The sequence below is a fragment of the Dermacentor andersoni genome, chromosome 2 (assembly GCF_023375885.2).
Source record: "Dermacentor andersoni chromosome 2, qqDerAnde1_hic_scaffold, whole genome shotgun sequence".
Taxonomy (NCBI): Eukaryota; Metazoa; Arthropoda; class Arachnida; order Ixodida; family Ixodidae; genus Dermacentor; species Dermacentor andersoni.
Window position 1 is genome coordinate 211,384,228 of NC_092815.1, and position 18,732 is coordinate 211,402,959.

The following is an 18,732-nucleotide window of genomic DNA, read 5'->3' on the forward strand; positions in this document are numbered from 1 at the left end:
TCAAAAGAAAAAAAAAGAATAAAAGAAAAAGACTAAGACTTATGAAATACATAGACCTTTTGAAAAATACACTGCAGCGCCGATATATTCTACATACCACAAGAGATCACGTTGTAAATAATTAACATATGCATAACTTTATAAGAACATATCAACTCTCAATTAGTGACGAAATAAGAAGGGAGGCTGTAAATTCTTATTTGAAAAGTAATCTAGAACAGAGCCATCTCTGTGTAGTTAACTCAGCAGACGAGGCAATTTGTTTTCTAAGTTTATATAGTCTGGTTTATTCGTTTGTGTAGTCATATAGTCTGTTTTTGTTTGTTTTTTCTTCCTTTCTTTCATAATGTGGTATTTATGTGTTACCACGAACCACTACTGTATGGCTGGAGTTGGCAGCAGCCTGCGACCAAGAATGGGCAGTAGTGGGCGCAGAAGGGAAGCCTCAGCGTGGAGCCCATGCTTCGGCGGGACGAATTGGCCCCGACGAAAGCCACTCCTAGCTCTTGTCGCCACGTTGCTTCCCAGCGGAGTCATTCCTTCTGCGCTCACTGCTGATCGGTTATACTGGAACAAGGCACACCTGACGGCTGTCTTACGAAAAAAAAAATGGTGTTTTGCGCGTAGCTCCTGCGAAATGTCGCACTGCATTTCAATCAATTCTTCTGTTTCCACGCATTCAAAACTAAAAGAAAAGCTCTTGTTTTTATCTGTACTTTTTTTTAGAAGGATTCGGCATCTGTCGTAACTAATTTTCTGTCGTCGTGCTCCTACCTGACTGCTTCTGCTGACTCGTAGGTTTTGAAAGCCTTCAATTAATTAGCATCTCACCTTTTAACCGCTATCGGTGTGGGCGACTGGAAAAAGGGCTTGTTCCCAAACGAAAAAGCAGATTATCTTGCAAAGGCCGTTGGGTGGCCTGATTATTCAAATCCTACGTTCGTCAGCTTCGCCACCGCGGCTAGATTCCGGTGATATGCGATGCTGCGTGACTTTTCATTCCCGTCTTTAGCAAAAAACAAAAGCAAAAAGACTCCGTATTTCAAGCAGCTATTGCAACACAAGAAAATATAAATGCTGCCAAACGCGAGAACTTGGGATCGCCATCATTATGCTACGTTGTCAAATGCCATCTCTCAATTTTTTTCCTTACACAACGTTGGCTTCGCGTCCTCGCCACTTTGTTATTTTGGCGAGAAAAGTGAAAGTGGATCATTTTAAGAAAGGAATGTTTTTCGAAGAGATCTTTATTTTACGAAAAAGCACCTTAAGAATACCGCTCCATCTCCTTGGATTACATCTAACTTTTCCGAATTTACTATAATTGTCGCTATTACGCCAGGGGACCGCCTATAGCTGCGGCTATTCATTAAGCGACAAGACGAGCGCCATGTATGCTTTGCGACGATCGTGGGCAGGCCGACCTGCTCCTATAGCCTCGCGGTAAGTCCTTCTCCGGATGCGCCCGGAATTTCTCCATCCGCTCGGAAGAAAACCTCGGAGCGCCCCACGAACGCGACAGTGTTACGTTTCACGTTGTACCGGCAATTAAAATTCACTCGTAACGAGCCTCGCATACAGGGCCCCGCACGCCTTCACGCCCGTTTATGCGTGTGTGCGTGCCAGTGTAGCTTGCGCAACTCCGTCGCCATTTTGCCTCCCTCGAGAGGTCCCATTTTTCCCCCTTTCTTCGTTCTTCCCGTCCGTCGCTTTCTTCCTGTCCTTAATGGGAGCGCGTGTTGTGCGTGTTTCCCTTTCCCGGACCTCCCCATTTTCCTGCGGCGAATGATAACCCCCCCCGGACACCGCGCAGGGAAAACCAGAACCAACGCGAGAAAGCGCGTTTCTCGATGCGTTTTCTTTGTTTGCCCCCCGCTCGTCCCATCATAATGCTCGCGTATGTAGTGCGCCTGCGAAGAGAGGCTTAATTGGCTGCCGCTGCTGCGTCGTGGCTCGGTGAATGCGGGAGCGCCGGAGCTCCAAGAGGCCCTCGGATTGCGTAGCTCCCTAAATACGCTCTCCGCGCTTCGAGCGCTGCTCAGTTTCTATTCTTCCTCTTTTTTTTTTCGAGTAACAGCAAATGTATGCAAAGCAGCGAAGCTGTGTGTTATTAGGCTCAATTACCATGCGTTATCTAGATGGCGCGGAACGGACGAAATTGGTATTCACCTACGCGCGCACTTCCTCTCTCTCTCTGCCACTTCCCTGCGCATTTCCACTTTTATTTTTGCTATATAGAAAAAAAAACGAAATTGGGGGAGGGGGGGGGAGGGATGTCTATTGGTGTAGAAGTTCTTCTTTCAAACCTCAACGCGAGTTATTCTAACGGCATAATCCCCGTGGCCGCTTTGCCGTTTGTTTCATGCCCGCTGTAATAGCAACCCCTCTCGTAGTGCTTTGAGGGCGCGGAGCAGCAAATTCATTAAGGATTGCCCGCAGAGAGGACGCGGAATTCTCGGCGCCCGGCGCTCGCTGCGGTAAATAGTTGATGCATCGAGTCCACTCCGATGGAGCGGCGCGCTAGTTTTCATACTGGCGGCTTTAGTATAGGTGCCCACTATTAGTTACAACGCGATCGGTATTGCGTGGTTGACTTGTGCGTGTTAATGAGGCCCTGCAGTAGTACTTTTGCCGCCGTTAGCGATATAGCAATGTTACTGTCCGTTTTCTCCTTTTTTCCTCTCTTCATTTTAAAATTTCGTTAGCTGAAAATGTAAAATGAAGCTTAATCACCGTGAGGTGGTGACTGCTGATCCTTTTAGCTAGGATTTCAAAGAATTCAAAACGTTTAAACTTGAAAGGAAGATAAAGCAAAGAATCTTACTGAGTCTTTTACCGAACCTGTCGCGCCTATGTAGGCCTCGTCTATTTTTTTTACTTTGGGTTCAACGTACCTTACATGCGACGTGGTAGATCTCGCTGGAAAATTTGCGTGCGAAAATTTTGGCGTCAGTTGCCGAACCGTAACCTGCAACTATACGTGTTAAGTCATTCGACTCGTAAATCATTTAAAATGTGAAACCCTGACACAGCTAGCTTAGAACTGTAACACTACTACTGCAAACGTTTTAGCACCAGGCCAGCCACCGTGCATTGGTCCTCCGGAGTTTCGTCTGCGTTACACGTCATAAATGAGATCTTCGCCACAAGCGGCGCTGTTCCCTAAATCGCTTGTGGCGCCACACGGCGACCTCGTGGTGTCCATAACCCGCCGCTGCACGTTGCACTCATCGCAAGCGCGCAGCACGCGGCGGTGCACAGTAATGCGCTCAGTTGTGTGCAGGGCATGCAGATGCCCGACGTCGGTATAATGCAAGCACTGTTGAGCACTGGAGCCGTATTCGAAGACGACCAGCTCCCTTGCACTCCGAGGGGTATTTCTTCAGCCGCCGCAAGGGCTGTGCGCATACTGCTGTTTATGGGTGAGTTCGCGTGATCGAATCTTTCTCACTGCGGCAACATTGGGGATAGGGCCACATGCGAAAATTCTCACGTGTGGTATCGATTTATCTACGCGTTAAATTGCCCAGATGGCCGACGGTAGTTGGTAACATGTCACTACGGCTGCCTCACGTGGCTCGCATGGGAGCAAGCAGCTTTACAGAAAACGATAGCCTTGGTCCTCGGGCCCTCGAGAAAAAGGAGGCCTATAGTCGTGAACCTGCAGCTTCGAGATGCTGGAGCAGTGCGCCCATAATGTCTAGGGAGGTGTCCGCGAGCCGCTACTGCATGGCCCAGTTCTGCTGTTTTGCTTCGTTTGAACACTTCGGCCGGGTATACATCGCATTAGCGTTCCAATAATCTGTCGCGACCATTACGCCGTATTGGAGATCAATATGTTTTGACGCATTTAAATGTACTGTTAATTGCTTCCGCGCGCCTTCTCTGCAATGCAGTCTAATAGAACTGCCTACTTTGGCACTTCTTCGGTCATCTCCGCCGTGAGAAGCTACGCTGGCGAGCAAGCGTTGCTTCGGGGGGAAGCGGAGGCGAGGATCAACAGCGCGGCGAGTGCGGTAGCCTCGCATCTTCGGGAAAAGAAGGTTCTTCCTGCGGAGGGAGCGATGAAAGGCGTGTAAGGACAGCCAACAGCGCTGTAGAGGCTGTTGACTCGAGAGTAGGACAACCCTCCCATTATGCACGTGGCTGCTTCCAGCTCGCGGAATCGCTGCAGGCGTGATGCGCAGTTGAAACGTTAATCAGGGCCGAGTTGGGATTGGCCATCGCCGTTGCCACCGAGGAGCACACACCTGAACTGAAGAAGACCTCCGCTGCGCGACACCTTCGCGTGCCGGTCGTGCGTGCGCGACCTTGCATGAGGCCGCAAGGAGGGCGGGGTGTTACCGGGGCAACGCTGGCCGAGCGATACCGACGCCTATAGAAGAAAGCTTGCGGATTCTACTAGTAGCGAATTGGCCAGCAAGTCTTTAAACATGTCGGACCAACTGGCCCAAGGTTCCCCCCCTCTTGAACCTGATTTCTCCATGCAAAGGGCGGCCATCCTGGACCACGAGTGTGGAACGTCGCAGCTTAGAAAGTTTGCGAGCGATAAGCGCTAGCACGAGAGCAGGACGAGCGCATTTGTCGAGGTGCATGCGTAGATCCTTTCTGTATTTCTTTCTTGTAGCACTGTTACGCATTTCACTTCAGCGTGTACGTCCTTCTAGTCCTAGTCTTAACCTTCTAAGAAGGTTTGTTCATTGATGGGCTTCGACGTACCAAAGCACCACTTAAAATAGAGATGTCACGCTGTTCGTACACCGTATTAGTTTTGAGCACCTACACTCGTTTAAGCGCGCGTTTAAATTCGGAATGTCTGACATTCTGTGTCCGTTTTGATGTTGCTCCTGCAGCTCGGAAACCAGCACGTGACCCGTGCTCGGCAGCACAGCGCCATAGTCGCCCACATCGCAGTGACGAAGCTTCGACCAAATGATAGCAGCCCGTGTGCAACAGTCCGTTACACTCAGTGCGGACATGAGAGATGCATTTGACCCATATATTCTGAACATGTTGCATTATAATTTAACTAGAAAGGGCATCTTCCATAGGTAAAATTGGTGAGGACGTGCTTTCTGCACGGTGCAAAGAAGCCTGGCTGCTTCTAGAGAATATGGCACTTGTATACACCTGCTATACGTGACAGTCGTGGGAAAAACGGCCAAATAGTAGCTGTATCTTCGTGATCCAAATCTTGTGCAGCCTCAAAAGTAGCCAGGTTTGCGCAATGTAACTAAGCCTGACCAACCGTGGCACGAACTGCTCAAATGCGCCTCGTGTCCAACAGCTGCGGCGGAACATTTGCGAAGCAGAAACAGAAGAATAAAAGATGGCGGAAGACGTCGCTTCCTATACGCGCAATGTAAAGAGAGGAAGGTGACTGGTCGCCATTCCGTCTGCACCGCGGCAAAACGAAAGACGTAATGAAGCGCAGAATAGCGAACGGCTCTATTTTCGCTGATGGCTTCTCGGAATCATTTGTGCTCCATACAAGGGATCGAGTCTGTGGAGCCAGGCAGCCATGCTTCTCCGGTTCGCTTCCTTGTGGTCGGCGCTCTTAATGACGAAGTCCTCTCTTTCTTGCTCGCAGTCACTTGCTCGGCCAGCCGATGCACATCCACGAAACGTTCTTAGACGAGCTCCTGTCGGTGGCCAATTCGCGTTGACTTGGACCGCTAATAAGTGCCGCGTGCTGTTCTTGTGCCTCTGAATGTTGACGTAAGCCTTGGGAGGCCGAAAACGGGAGGGGGGGGGGTGCCATCTCCGCAATTGGTCAAGCTTATATATATATATACATGCCTAAGTCGTACTGGAGCGCCGTTTCGCATCGGGACGAGCAGGCAACGACATTCAGTTTCGCCCTGAGGACAGTCAAATCTGTTCCAGTATCCATCTAACACGAGCATACACGTGGCCGGGGCACTCTCAGGTGAACAATAGGCGGTTTGCATTTTGTGTGACTCTTGGGGTTCGTTTCTCAGTGTTGATTAATAGTGCAGAGGCACCGCAGTGAGCCACCTCGTCCGTGCTCGGCGGCGAAATGTGCGCACTCTTTGTCGACGCCGCCGCTGGCCGGGAGAGGAGAGGGCACTGGCGCGCCACTCACGCCGCAGGCTTTTGTCGCTGTAGTCGCGTCGTCAACGATAACCGCGGCGCGTCAGCTGCAACCGCCCCATTGACGTGTGTGCCGCGCATCGCCCATACACAGCGGTAACGCTGACGTCCTCGTCGACGTCGAGCGCGGCTGGCGCGAGAGATTCGGAAGCTGTGGCGCGTGGGGGAGGGCGCCCCCTTCCTTTGTGTTTCAGCCGACGACGCCGGCCCCGTTGTCAGCGGCCTGTCAGCGCCGGGCGGCCGCCGTTCGTAGGCGATAATTAGGGCCCGACACGTGGCGACCCGCGTTGCTGGCTGCCGTTCCGTGTACACAGGCCAGTGCTTCTTCGGGCGTTCTCGTTCGGAGCCCGTTCCCGATTTTGCAGGAGGGCTTGGCAGGCGCCGTTCGAAAGGATCATAGTGAAGAACAGCGTGCGCAGGCTGGCTGGGCGGCTGCGAATTTCGTGTGGCCGGGTGCATTGTGAGCGGCGGTCGAAGGGTGTGTGCGTGCCCGTCGAACGGCCGGAGACCCCTAGCCGGAAATAAGTGGTCTCGGAGGCCCTGATGGGCAAGCAGGGCGCACGCAGACAGAGCCGTTGTGCGAGCAGTTCGTCGGCCGCGGTTGGCTGCTGTTGTTGATGCACGGTGGCGCTGCACTGCGGTTTAAGCTGTGTGCGAAGCGGAAACTTGGTCAGGTGAACGCGGGGAAAAAAGAAAAAAAAAAAGATTGCGTTTGGTGAGCGCTGCCGGCGGTACGCGCCACTGAATATGAGCGTCCGAGAATGTTTCTCTTTCGCCGTCTCTATGTAGTGGGGAATCGACAACGGCTCTTTATCGACTGTGCAGTTTTACGAAGTGGTTTGCACATGTGCCCTAATTTCTCTAGCACACTGGGATAATGGCGTGTAGCGTTCCACATGCGCTAAGAAATAATTGTGTGTGTTCAGTGCTGTGCAAAACTAAACACCCACTAGCATCCACAGAAGAAGCTCCTCTCTTGCTGCTGTAGAAATATAGTTGTTCGAAGGCTTACCAATGAATACTTGCAAAACCTTTCTTGAACTGACCATTCTCGGGTAGCGCACGTTTCGTTCTCTCATTAGCGCGCAGCTGATGCGAGAAATCCGGTTTGATCACACGCCTGCAGAGCTTGCGGCGCCGGCCAAGTATACCGGAGCAAATATTCGCAACAAGATGAGGCATACGCATACTGCAGCGAAAATCCAGAGACCACTCAGCACTTCCTAACAGAACGCGAAGGGATTCACTCGGCGAGACTCGTAGGTAACGTGCACCTTCCAGAAGCGCTTGAGTTTAAAGTGGACTAACCGCTCAGCAGTCCACAAAGGCAAGAGAAGTTTAGAGTATTGGTGCAAAAAAAGCAGGGGAGAGATTGACACGACCGGATCTGTTACAGGCTTAGCTAGCGATACATGGTAGGTAGATAAGTTCTGAGAAAAAAAAAGGAGGGGGGGGGGTTATGGAGATGTATACAAACAGTATACCGGGTTAAATCAATCAGGCCAGGTGACTATTTGTCATTGCCACGTTTCAAAGGGGATGCCAGTAAATCATCATTGTAATCACTCCATTAGACAAATTGTTTCTTTCTTGGTTCTAGTACTACTGCTCAATATGTAGATAGTCGAAGTACGTTTGGGAACTCAGCCATGTATAACAACGTACACGTCGAGTGCAGGTCGCGGATGCTCGTCGCAGCGGCGATGCTCTCGCCACTATAGTTCGATCTCTATCGGGAGTCGCCGGCGTTGTAGCCATGGAGTAAACATTCTCACGAAGAGAAGTTTCCTGGATGCGCTTTCAGGTTCCTGCAACAACATTATATCTGGCAATGAGGCCGATATTTAGAGTGAGTGGGCTCGGAAATGGTGGCATGCATATATAACTAAGGGCACCAATTTGCGTGCCTTCGTCCAGCTGCCTCTTGCGAACCTGCAGAGGCGCGTCTTTTGTACGCGTAAACCGCGCGTCTGAAAAGTTTAATAAACAGAAAGCGTGCAACATTAGGCGAGAAAATGGACGAAAGGTCGGCTGGCACGTAGTGATCGCCGTGCACCGGTGGCGGTGATACATGCACCGAACGACGGCGTGTTCGCGCTCGTTCGGCGACACAGTCCTCGCTTGAGTTAACGTCGTCGCTCACGGGGGCACAGAGGCGGCACAACATGCAGCAGCAGCCCCGGAAGAGCTTACGAAAATGCCCTCGAGGCGGGCGCGTGCGTTATAAATACCGCTGCAAAGATGGCGGCATTCTCAGCTCTCTCTATATACACAGTCGCTGCGCGTGTCCGTGTGCTTCGAGCGGAGCGATGCGCAGCCTGCCTTCCTCGGGATTCGCGTCGCTCGATCGAGCTCATTTTTCGCTCGAAGTCGAGACGGAGGTGTCGAAGGGTTCGGGCCCCGTTCTCCACGCTCGCATCCGCGTGAGCGCCACGGACGCCGCGCGCGCCCAGACGCGCTGCGCTTCTTGTCATTGTCGTCGCCGCCGCGTCTTCCACGCGTGGATTGCGAGCGAGGGCGTCACGGCCTGGCGGCTCGAATCCTGCACGCTTGACGGCCACCGGGAGCGCCCCGCCGCGTGGAGAACCGGCGTGTCACCGCTGACGCGGGGAATGCAAAACAACAACAACAAAAAAAGCAAAGCTGGCATGATGAGGCAGAGGAGACAGCGCGAGCGCATAACAGGGATTTGATGCTTGGCCGTCGGTGGATGCGCTGTCGCCTGGGTCCTATAGGGCCTTGTGCGTGTATATATATATGCATGCGCGCACGCAGAAATAGCACGTGGCCACGCTGAGCCACCTCTAAACGCACCGCGGTTATGGTCTTTATCCATTCGCCGCCCTGCAATATTCTTCGCGTTGAAATGTTATTGAGTTATTTTGGTATTTTTCAACTTCGCGCTGCGTCTTGGCGCGAGCGCCTCCGGACGCGTCTAAAAATACCGGTCTCAGCGACACCAGCGTGGCGACGACTTCCGAGCGACGTCGCCCCCCCCCCCCCCCTTCCTCTGCCAATCAAAGTTTGTCATAAAAAGCGTCCGCGGTTGCCACGCACCACGCGAGGACGCAGCGGCTGCGACGACGTTGGAAGCAGCGGGGGTCGCTAAGTTTATTCCACACGTTAGGCGGCGTGGCCGCGGGAAATCAGTTTTGATTCGCAGAAAGCGATGGCGCAGCGATGCTCGAAGCAAGGCGGTATGGGGGTGGGCGGGGGGTGGGGAGGATAGGGGCTGGTAGATAGAACCACTAGCTGTGATGAAAACGTGCCGGCGACATTCTTGGACTAAGGCCAACACAAGCGGCAGCTCTGTTCGGCTTCACCGTTGCTCGACGCCCTGTGCTATCCTCGTGAAGAGCCATTTCACACGGGTTGTGCCTTTGTACATACTGCGAAGTGCTGTAGCGGTTCCCTGTATAGATGTTGAAACAGGAGGACCTTGTAACCGGTAAGGGTGAAATTTATGCCTCCACTTTCTAAAAGTTCTGACAGAAACATTGTTCCAAGACAATTGTACGGCATAGATTCATCTGCACCTGTATCGCTGTGTCTGCTCGTGCGTCTTGTCTGAGGACTTTGGTGACACCGCTACGACGATGAGCTTTAATGTCGTTTCTTGATACAATATGGCTGGTATAATAGGCTTCCTAGGCTTGTGGAACATCTAAGGTATTTGAGGGGAGCTCCAACACTGGAAAAGCTGGCGCTGCCGTCGGCGTGACCTGTTAGGAGGGATCACGTGGACACTGCGGCCGCGTCAACTGCTTCGAAACCACCCAAGCAAGCTGAAAATGAAAGTTTAAACTCTCACCTGCGCTGCGGTTCTGATTAAGTGGGGATGTTTTCCTGCTTCGTGTATTTTCTTGACAACATTTGAAAGCACTACAATAGGTAACAACTGCCTTTGAAGGCGTTATTACAACCTGAATCTAGTGACTTACAACCTGAAAATCTATGGTATAAAGCTTGTAAACAGGGATAAGGTGCCTCAGAAAGGCTTTCTGAGGCACCTTATCCCTGTTTACAAACTTTATACCACAGTGTGCTATTCCATCTGTCAGCTCCTTTCTTGTACCTGAAAATCTAGTGGCTGTTGGTTTCACATTTTTAGTTTAGGTCGTAAATGTTTTATTAAAAATTGGCAAAAATCGAAAATTTCCACTAAACGAAGCTTTAAAGTTTACAACTCTCTAACTCAGCAAGGAATAATGATATCAGAATTCTGTGAATTGCATGTGATAGCACATCTAAAGCGGACAAAATTTATGTTAAACATGTGTCTAAAGAAATTCAGTAATATGGAAATACAGCTCTTGCAGAACCCTTGTACACAACGTAACAAATTCACATAACATAAATTTACATACTGAATTTGTCCGCTTTGACTGATCTAATGGATACCGTTTACAGAGCCGCGATATCTGTTCTTGATACAGAACTATTGATTTATAAACTTCGTGTGTCTATGTTTTTCGAGCTTGCTAATTTTTTTAAATTCTTTTAACAAAATTCAGGTTCTAAATCGAAATGCCGCTTCCAACAGTCACCAGAATTTAACGTTCTCTCTCAAATGCAACAAATTTCATTATAATTGGTCCAGGTGTTATGTCAAAAAAGCGTTTTCGCGTTTTATATGTATTTGAATAGGCCGCATCGGAATTGGGCCCGAGCTAAAGCTTACTCTTAAAGGTCCACGGGCTGCGCTTTGTGCAGTCGATTGCCGATGCTAACCGCGCAAAGAAGGAAATGGTCGCTCTTTCGGATCACTTTCGGCTCTCATCGTCTCGCCGTTGCGTCTATATCACGGAGCTGTTTCGCCGAGACTCGAGTGAACGCTTACGATCAAAGGCAGCGCAGAGTTGCAACTCTTTGGGCTCAGCTGCGGAAAGCGCGCGCGCAGGTCGCGCCTTGCCGTACGCAGCCGGCCGCGGACCGAGTCAGGAGCGTGTTGCACGGAGCGGACGAAGTGGAAGTAACGAACGAGAAGAGGCTCCGGCAGACAGGCGAAGAGCCGAGCCGCCTTGCAGAGCCGTCTTGCGTTTTCCGCTTCTTTCTGGCGCCTCGTGTCGTCTGCCCGCGCCGCTCGGCATAAGCAGACTGCTCCCGGCATACGTACGCTTGTTCACAGCAGCGTCAACTAAGCGTCCAACCAATCTTCGCGACTCTCCCCGTCCTCTTCGGTCTCCCCGCATCGCCCCCTCCCCCATCACGTGCCTTCTTCGGCGTCAGCCCGATACTGCCATTAGAAAGCGCGCTGCCACCGTCTAACGGTAAATTATTGATTGAGCGTGAGGAGTGTACGTGTATGGCCCCTCTGTAATAGAGAGCCCGGCCCTTCTCGTCCGCCGAGGCGGAAGAAGGCCAACAACGAGGAGCGTCACCGGGTCTGCTGCTAACGCAGCGTCGCGCGTACGCTCACGCCGGAGCCGAGTAGATCCCGGTGTTCCGAGAAGGAGCGGGAAGGCCGGCAGGTAAGTGGGCTCGTTGTTCTCGAAAAAAGCGTCGCCGCCGCCGCCGCCGTGTTGCCGGCAGTGCAGCGAGCGGAGTCGTGCGCTACTTGTGCTTGAGCGCCCGCCGCCTGGGCCTCTGGCGCGCACTTACCGTGCGTCTCGCGCGCGGACGTGCGCCGTTACCGGCTTCTTTTCTTCCGGCCTTCGACTCTCGGCTCTCGCTCGCTGCCTCTGCTTCCTTCGCCGGACTATACGAGCGAGTACGCTGAAAGTTTCATGGGGCCGTCGGTAATTGTTTCGCGCAAAACCGCTGTATACCCGCGCCCTCTTTCTTTTTCTGTCGCGCCCTTCCGTGCCTTTGTGTTCGTGTTACCTGCGCGGGATTTTTCTTGCGCTGTCGGGCGCGGGTTTTCGGTCGCTTCCCTTCCTCTTGCGCGGCGTTAATTAGGAAGCAGGGGCGCTCCCGGCGAGCCTTTACACGGGCGCGCGTGGCAGGCCTTCGCTCGCCGAGACGTGTAGTCACGTGCTGATCCCCTCTGTCGGCGAGCGGCTCCTTTTAACCCGACTAGCCCTTATAGTCTTCGTTAAGAGGCCTGAATGAGTTGAAAACGGCGTACTCTGTAGCCGGTGCCTGCTACCGTAAAGCAACGGCGATTGCATCACGGGCGCACAGCGCCTCGGAATGCCGTTGCCCGTGGTGAAGAATGTCCTGTTCAGGTACTTCAGTAGCGGCGCGATGAATTTAAAAGTAGGTCGTCTTCGAGCAAGTGCCCGGCGTTTACAACTGTTGATACGTTCAGTAACATTATGGGCTCGTAATCCAACCTCTGCATTTATTTGTTACGCGCTTTCATTTCTTCATTCAATCAGTCTTTCGTGTATTTGTTCTCTTTACGTGCTTATTAATTCATTGTTTGTTTCGTTCGTCTATTGAGTTCTTTTCTTTCACGGAATAATTCATCTTCACATCGGCCCATTCAGTAAACTTTATTTCGTCTGTTCAATCGTCGTGCTTTCATTCAATCGCTCGCGAATTCACTTACAATTAATTAATACACTCTTTCATTCGTTCTTTATTGTCATTCTTTATCTTGTTTCTCTCTCTTCTTTCTCAGACACTTTGAAAGAACGCACGCAGCTCTTGCCTTGTGTCACTGCGAATACAGAAAGGAGAAGCTTGCAACGAACGCGGTCGATACACCATTCGGGCGAATTCGTAGTGGAAGCGTTGCACGCAACAAAACGCTGATAAAGATAGACGGGCCGCTGCCGGACTCCCATCGCCAAGCAGCGTCGACTCGCACGCAGGTTTCCTTTTCGCGAAGCGGCCGCGTATTGCCCCGATGCGCCCACGATCCCGCTCGAGCAGCCGCAGGGGGTGTTCTTCGCCGCATGGCACGCCTCGCGTAGCGGCGGTGGCGCCGCGGAAGGGGTGCCGATTGCCGCTTCGCCGTATCCTCATTTGCAGTGCTGCCCGAGCGTGGCGGATGCGCGGTGGGGGAGAGGAGGTCACGCTGCCAAGCTCGCTGCGTGAGGTCGCGCTGCTTCGGCGAGAGTGCCACCGTCGCCGCGGCTCGTTCATTCTTTTGCCGAGGCAAGCCGCATTCTCAGTTCCGGGGCTACGTGCATCATTGTGTGACGTGACGTCCAACGCGAAGCCTCTCGCTGGAGCGACGGGCATCCTGTACGCAGGCTTATCCAGCGAATGCGCAGTGAACGTGTTGTCCCCTTGAAGCGATCGATCGAGAGGGCACATTCTGTTCCAGGCGCACATTGCGGCGTTTCCGGTGATGTGGTGTTTTACCGGGCCTAGCGCGTGTAATCGACGGGCTTTTAAGATGTCTTCACCGTGTGGCGTAACTAGCGTTTCAAACACTGAATTGGTTTGTGCCACGTTACGGAACTGGCGTAATTGCCTCGTCATATGCACGGATTGCTACAACCGTGCAGTTATTTTCGAGGAAAGAACCTGAATATTGATTTGGTTATCTGAAGGTATTATAGGCAAAAAACAAGGAAAAAGCTAGTGACGAAAAAAGAAAAGCCCGCAGAGTGGAAAATTTTAAAGGGCCCCTCACCAAGTCTGGCCATTTTGAGCTGACAAGCGCAGAGCATACAATGGGCGCCAACGATCGTGTTTGCAAAGAATTACATAGCCACGCGCGGCGGAAGGTCGGAAATTTCAATCCGAACGCCGTTTTCCCTTCTCCGTGCGGCCGCTGCGCTCCAAGCCGGAGGATGACGTACCCGTGTGCCTGCGCCTACGTACTGGTGTCCGCAGTGTGACGTCGCTCGTGGTGACACGTGACTTCGAGGATTATTTTAAGGCACCATTATTTGTGTGATCTGTTGCTTGAATTAACAAATTGATGTTTAGAGAAATAATAAAACACGCAAACGGAATATCTGCGTATTTTTTTTTTTTTTTACCTCGCATCGAAGCAAGAAAAATGTACTTCCGCTTCGTCTTCTTGTTCGCACGGTCGTGCAGCCACGTGCGCAGGTACCGTAACTACGCCATTTTCTACCGTGTTCCAGCGCTTGATCATGCTCTGCGATCCGCTTGTTCTGCCTCACTATTCGTGTAGTACTGAATTATACCGCTAGACATTTTTCCTTGTGCACAGTTCGCAAAATCCTGCGTTGCGCGAAACCAGGCAATCAGAACAACGCGCGCGCTGCGCCGCAAACAAACAAAAAGAAAAGAAAAGAAAAAATAGAAACAAGAAACAAAAAGAGCGAGCAGAAAAAAAAGACTGAAGGCGGGGCCCGTGAGGTATGCTCACGCGATCCTCGAGGTCCGGTATGGGAGAACACAGGGAAGGAGTTTCGCTTGCGGAGGCTAGACGGGGCGAGTGAAGAGAGTGACGCTATGCAGTGGAGCTCGCCTCCTGAAATCATGGGTTCACGGCACTGAAATATTTCTATCTGGGCTATTAATGAGCCGATTTGAATATCTTTCGCGCTAGAACGCTCTCTAGAGGACACCTAACAACTTTCAGCGTATAACCAAAATTTGCTTTGGGGCCTGGTGACGGGTACTTTAAGAATGAAGAAGACGGCGAAAAACTGTCTCGGTAACATCATTTGGGTCAATGACGGGCACGACTCCCCTCCTCTATTTTTGTTGCGCGTCACTTGTAAAGGACTACAGCAACACCATTTTCACAACGCGTCATTTCAATAAGGAAGCTAGAAGCGCGAAGTGATTCAGTGAAGAAGAAATAAAGAGAGAAAGAAAGGAACGAAACAGAAAAGAAACAGCCAGACGCTTCGCGATAGTTGAACTAGTGGTCGCTGTCATTCCTTTGTACCTTGGACGAAACTAGTCGTCATTGTCTCCCCGTCCCCCCTGCCTCTCTTTTTTCTCCGCATTCCGTTCATCCGTGCTTTTCATTTCCTATATTAAGTGGCACATTCTACTAAATGAATGAAAGCAGTTGAAACTACTTTTTAGTATGAGGATTCGTAGTCACAGACGAAGGAAGCGCTCAGGCGTTGTACGGTACGTTATTGACCCAACCTCCAGTTTCGAGTTGCCAGCAGTTTGTGAACATTGCCGCCACCAGCTATTGCGTTCCATCTGGCCATTAGGAATCTACAAACAAGCAAGTTTCTCGGTACATTGTATCCTCGCACTGGGGTTATGCTCACGGAGAGCTGTACGAACAGTTTGCCCTTTCAGCAAGAGAAAATCACGGCTTTACGCCTTGCGCCATCAATTTATTTGTGCACACATATCACGCGAAGCGCTAACTGCCCAAAATTTAAGTGCGCATCGCCGGCGGCGAAGTTTTTTTTATTCTAACTCCCCTCCTTTCCCCGTTCCCCCTTTTTGAACGCGTTGCACAAGAACTACGAAGTCGGGAAAATAACTACGAAGGCAGGAAGGAAAAATCTTCCCGCTGCTTCACAAATTCTGCTCGAGTGCCCCGTGTACACACGAGCCGCGTTCGCGAAGGAAATGAGAAGACCAAACAAGGAATTACGACGGGGAAAGAACGTTGAGAGGAGGGTAGTAATGAAAGAAAGAAAAGAGAGAGAGAGAATAAAGGGAGGCATAAGCGCATGCGCTGCGCCCTGCACCTTGTATGGCCGTCGGCTTCCTTTTCATAACGCGCCGCTCTCTCGAACTTACGCCATCCCCCGACGTCTCCCTCTGTGCCGACTTCGTTGATTGCGTTCACCGCTAGCCGAGCTTTCCCGCATGGCGCACTCGCTTTGCGGGACAGCATGCGTGATCGCGACAGTGGCTAAGGTGCCGCACTTTACATTTTCTCCTTATTTCTGCGCCTGCCTCGCTTCTTCTTGACCACGTGACGTAAGAGGGAAGCCAGTGGTGTGGAGTGAAGGCAGGGAGCAGGGGAGGGTGTGTGTGTGTGTGTGTGTGTGTGTGTGTGTGTGTGTGTGTGTGTGTGTGTGTGTGTGTATGAGGGGGTAGAGGGCGAGAGAAGATGGTCGCATCATTTCCCCCGCGGGACAAGTTTTGACAAAGCCGACGCTGCCGTCGACGGCGAAATTCCAGCTTTATAGCGTCGCAATGCGGTTTTTCAACGTGCCCGGCCGTGCGTGCAAAGCGCACGCGCGCGCGGCTTAGCCTCGCGGAGACCACGGCGCTCCTGCCTCTCCTCCTCCTTCTCCTCCTCTCCAACGTGAGCCTTCCCGCTCGCGTTTGTATCTGCCCTGCTGCCATGGACTCGTGCGTCGCTGAGAGCCCCTTCTCTTTACGTGGCGATACGCGCTCGCCGGGCCGCTTATAAGAGGCCCAATGTTTTGTTTGTTATCTTTTTTTTGAGCATCAACACAGTCTTTTGTTTGGTAATGCGAGTGTAAATGCGTTTACAATTTTTATTTACCCCGGCTTCCTAAAATCCTTTTTTTTTCACGGTTAAACAAAGACAGTGGTGGGAAAGCTTTAATTTCTCGGCCCTTAACACTACGTGTCGCCTTTTTTTTTTTCTTGGTGGCGTAACAGCTAGATCTGGAAGATATTAAGGTTCTTTAGCTCCAAGAACGTCTATTAGCAAGTAACAGGTAAAAATTATTTTTTAAGCTGTTGTAGTGCATTGTATTCACTTTTGACGATCATTTTTCCCAATGTGGTCAAAACGTATGTAGCAGCTAAAAAAATATCGGGCAGATTAACTCATAAACCACACGTCGTACCGTCATCTGTACCTTAAAATGCTTGGCGACTTGAACACCAGGGAATTTTGCGCATCACAATCTCCAGGAAGCCGTATTTGCGCGTGGGAAGAAGGGAATAGGGCTGCGCAAGCAGCTGTTTTGCGTAAGATGCGTTCTACGTATTACGTAGGACAGCTTCTTACAACACATTATGTGCAAGTGTTGCTACATTTTCGATGCTGCTTTAACGTAATGTGGGCAAAAAAAGAAACACGAATAAATGTAAGAAAGGACAGAAAACGACGAGAGATATAGACGTACACAAAGCGACCCTGATTAGAAGGAGCGGCTGTCTCTAATTGAGGCACGGGAGCGCCGGTTTCTGCCTTGCTGATTTGTCGGCGTGTTTGGGAAGCGTGTAGTTTGGGGGCAAAAACGAAACTCAATCGCATAGAATTTGTTCTAAAAAGAAACTCCAAATTAGAAGATGAAGGTGAGAGACGTTGCTGCTGTTTATTTGACCGCTAAGAGTACGTGCTCTCCGAACGGCAAAGTCGGGTATCGTGAATACTGTGCTTCTGTGCACCATTTGGGAGTGCTACAGCAGAGCTGTCTGTACCGCACCGTAATTGCTGTGTGATTTCGCGATAAAGAAGCGTTTTTTATGCGGCCTTTTTATAAGTGCGTTGCGCGGCAATGCACACTTAATTGTACTGTTGGACATCAGCAAATTTCATATTCATACTGAGTCATGACTTATTTATGTACTATCTATCTACTATTAGGACTCATTTGATCACATTAGAGCATATTCGGCTCTTGTGGAGATTGAAGCTGATCTGTGCTCGAGTGCTTGGTTGGATTTCTCAACTCAACGCCAGTTTTGCGATATTCATCTCAAAATATGTTACGGAATGCATTGCTGTTCCATGGAGTTCTCACAATAAGTGGAGGGATATCTCTACAACGTAGCTATCGGCTGAATTCCTCTATCGGATGTCGACTTACGTTGATAGCTGGCTGGCTTGCTTCACAAACGCGTCATCTGTCATAATGCAAGCAATTAAAATATGTCCAATAAATGTTAAACATGCAAGGTCAGCCACTCAGCATTTGTGGCGTAATTATTTATGCGCGTTGGCCAGAAAATGTGTTGCAGAGAAGAAGCCTGTTTTTTCAGTGGTTGAGGGAATAAAGATATTGATGCACGTCGAAGGGAGTGAGGAGAACAAACAAGCAAGCAAGCAAAAAATATGCAGAAACTTCACTGGAGTTGTCTAAGCATGCGTAAGCAATTTCAAGCTGGCCCACCCACAAATTTAGGCTGTCCCATCCCCAAGTTTTCTGCTGTCCCACACACAAATTTCAAGTTGCCCCCCCCCCCCCCCCCCAAGTTTAATTTGGCTCATCTCTAAACTTCAGTTGGCCCACCGATAGGCTTCTCCATGCATGTTCCATGGAGCTCTAGGTATCCCTATAGGTATGCATAAATCCTACCATGTGGGTATTCTTTCTGATCAATTTATGTTCTTTTGGTTTCACTTGTTCCTCATCGCTTATAAAATTACCAGTCCTCTACATTTACACTAATATAAGGATTGAATGTCTTCTCAAATTACGCATTTTTGTGCAGATACAAGGCATTACACTTTTTCCGTGACAGACAGATTTTGCAGGTGTACTTGCCAAAGAATGCTTACGCATTAAGAGGGTTCTACGTGTGCGAGTTGTATTACCTCTCTTTTTTCTTAGTGCCCCGCCACACTCAGCTCTAACACAATCGCCCTCTGGAGCCCGTTCTCGCGAAACAACTGTCAGAAACGTGCAAACAATGGGAAATAAGTGTTCGCAAAGTTTCAGATAAAGTTCGAATGTGCTTATCACGAGCACCGTTCGACCCAGTAACTTCGAACGTGGAACGTCGAGGATATACTGCGAGCAAAATCGTCAGCGGGTGGGAAGGAGGATGGGTTGCGCATGCGATCTGTAGTGCAGAAAACGCGGGCCGCGTGATTCGAGCGCCCTGTCTCCGGTGCCCTGT

General features: G+C 50.7%; 1 protein-coding gene across 1 annotated transcript in view; it reads left to right on the top strand.

Moving 5' to 3' along the window:
* Positions 1 to 18,732, top strand: part of LOC126540110 (uncharacterized) — a 613,572-nt gene that overhangs the window by 105,303 nt on the left and 489,537 nt on the right. The window lies entirely within an intron of this gene.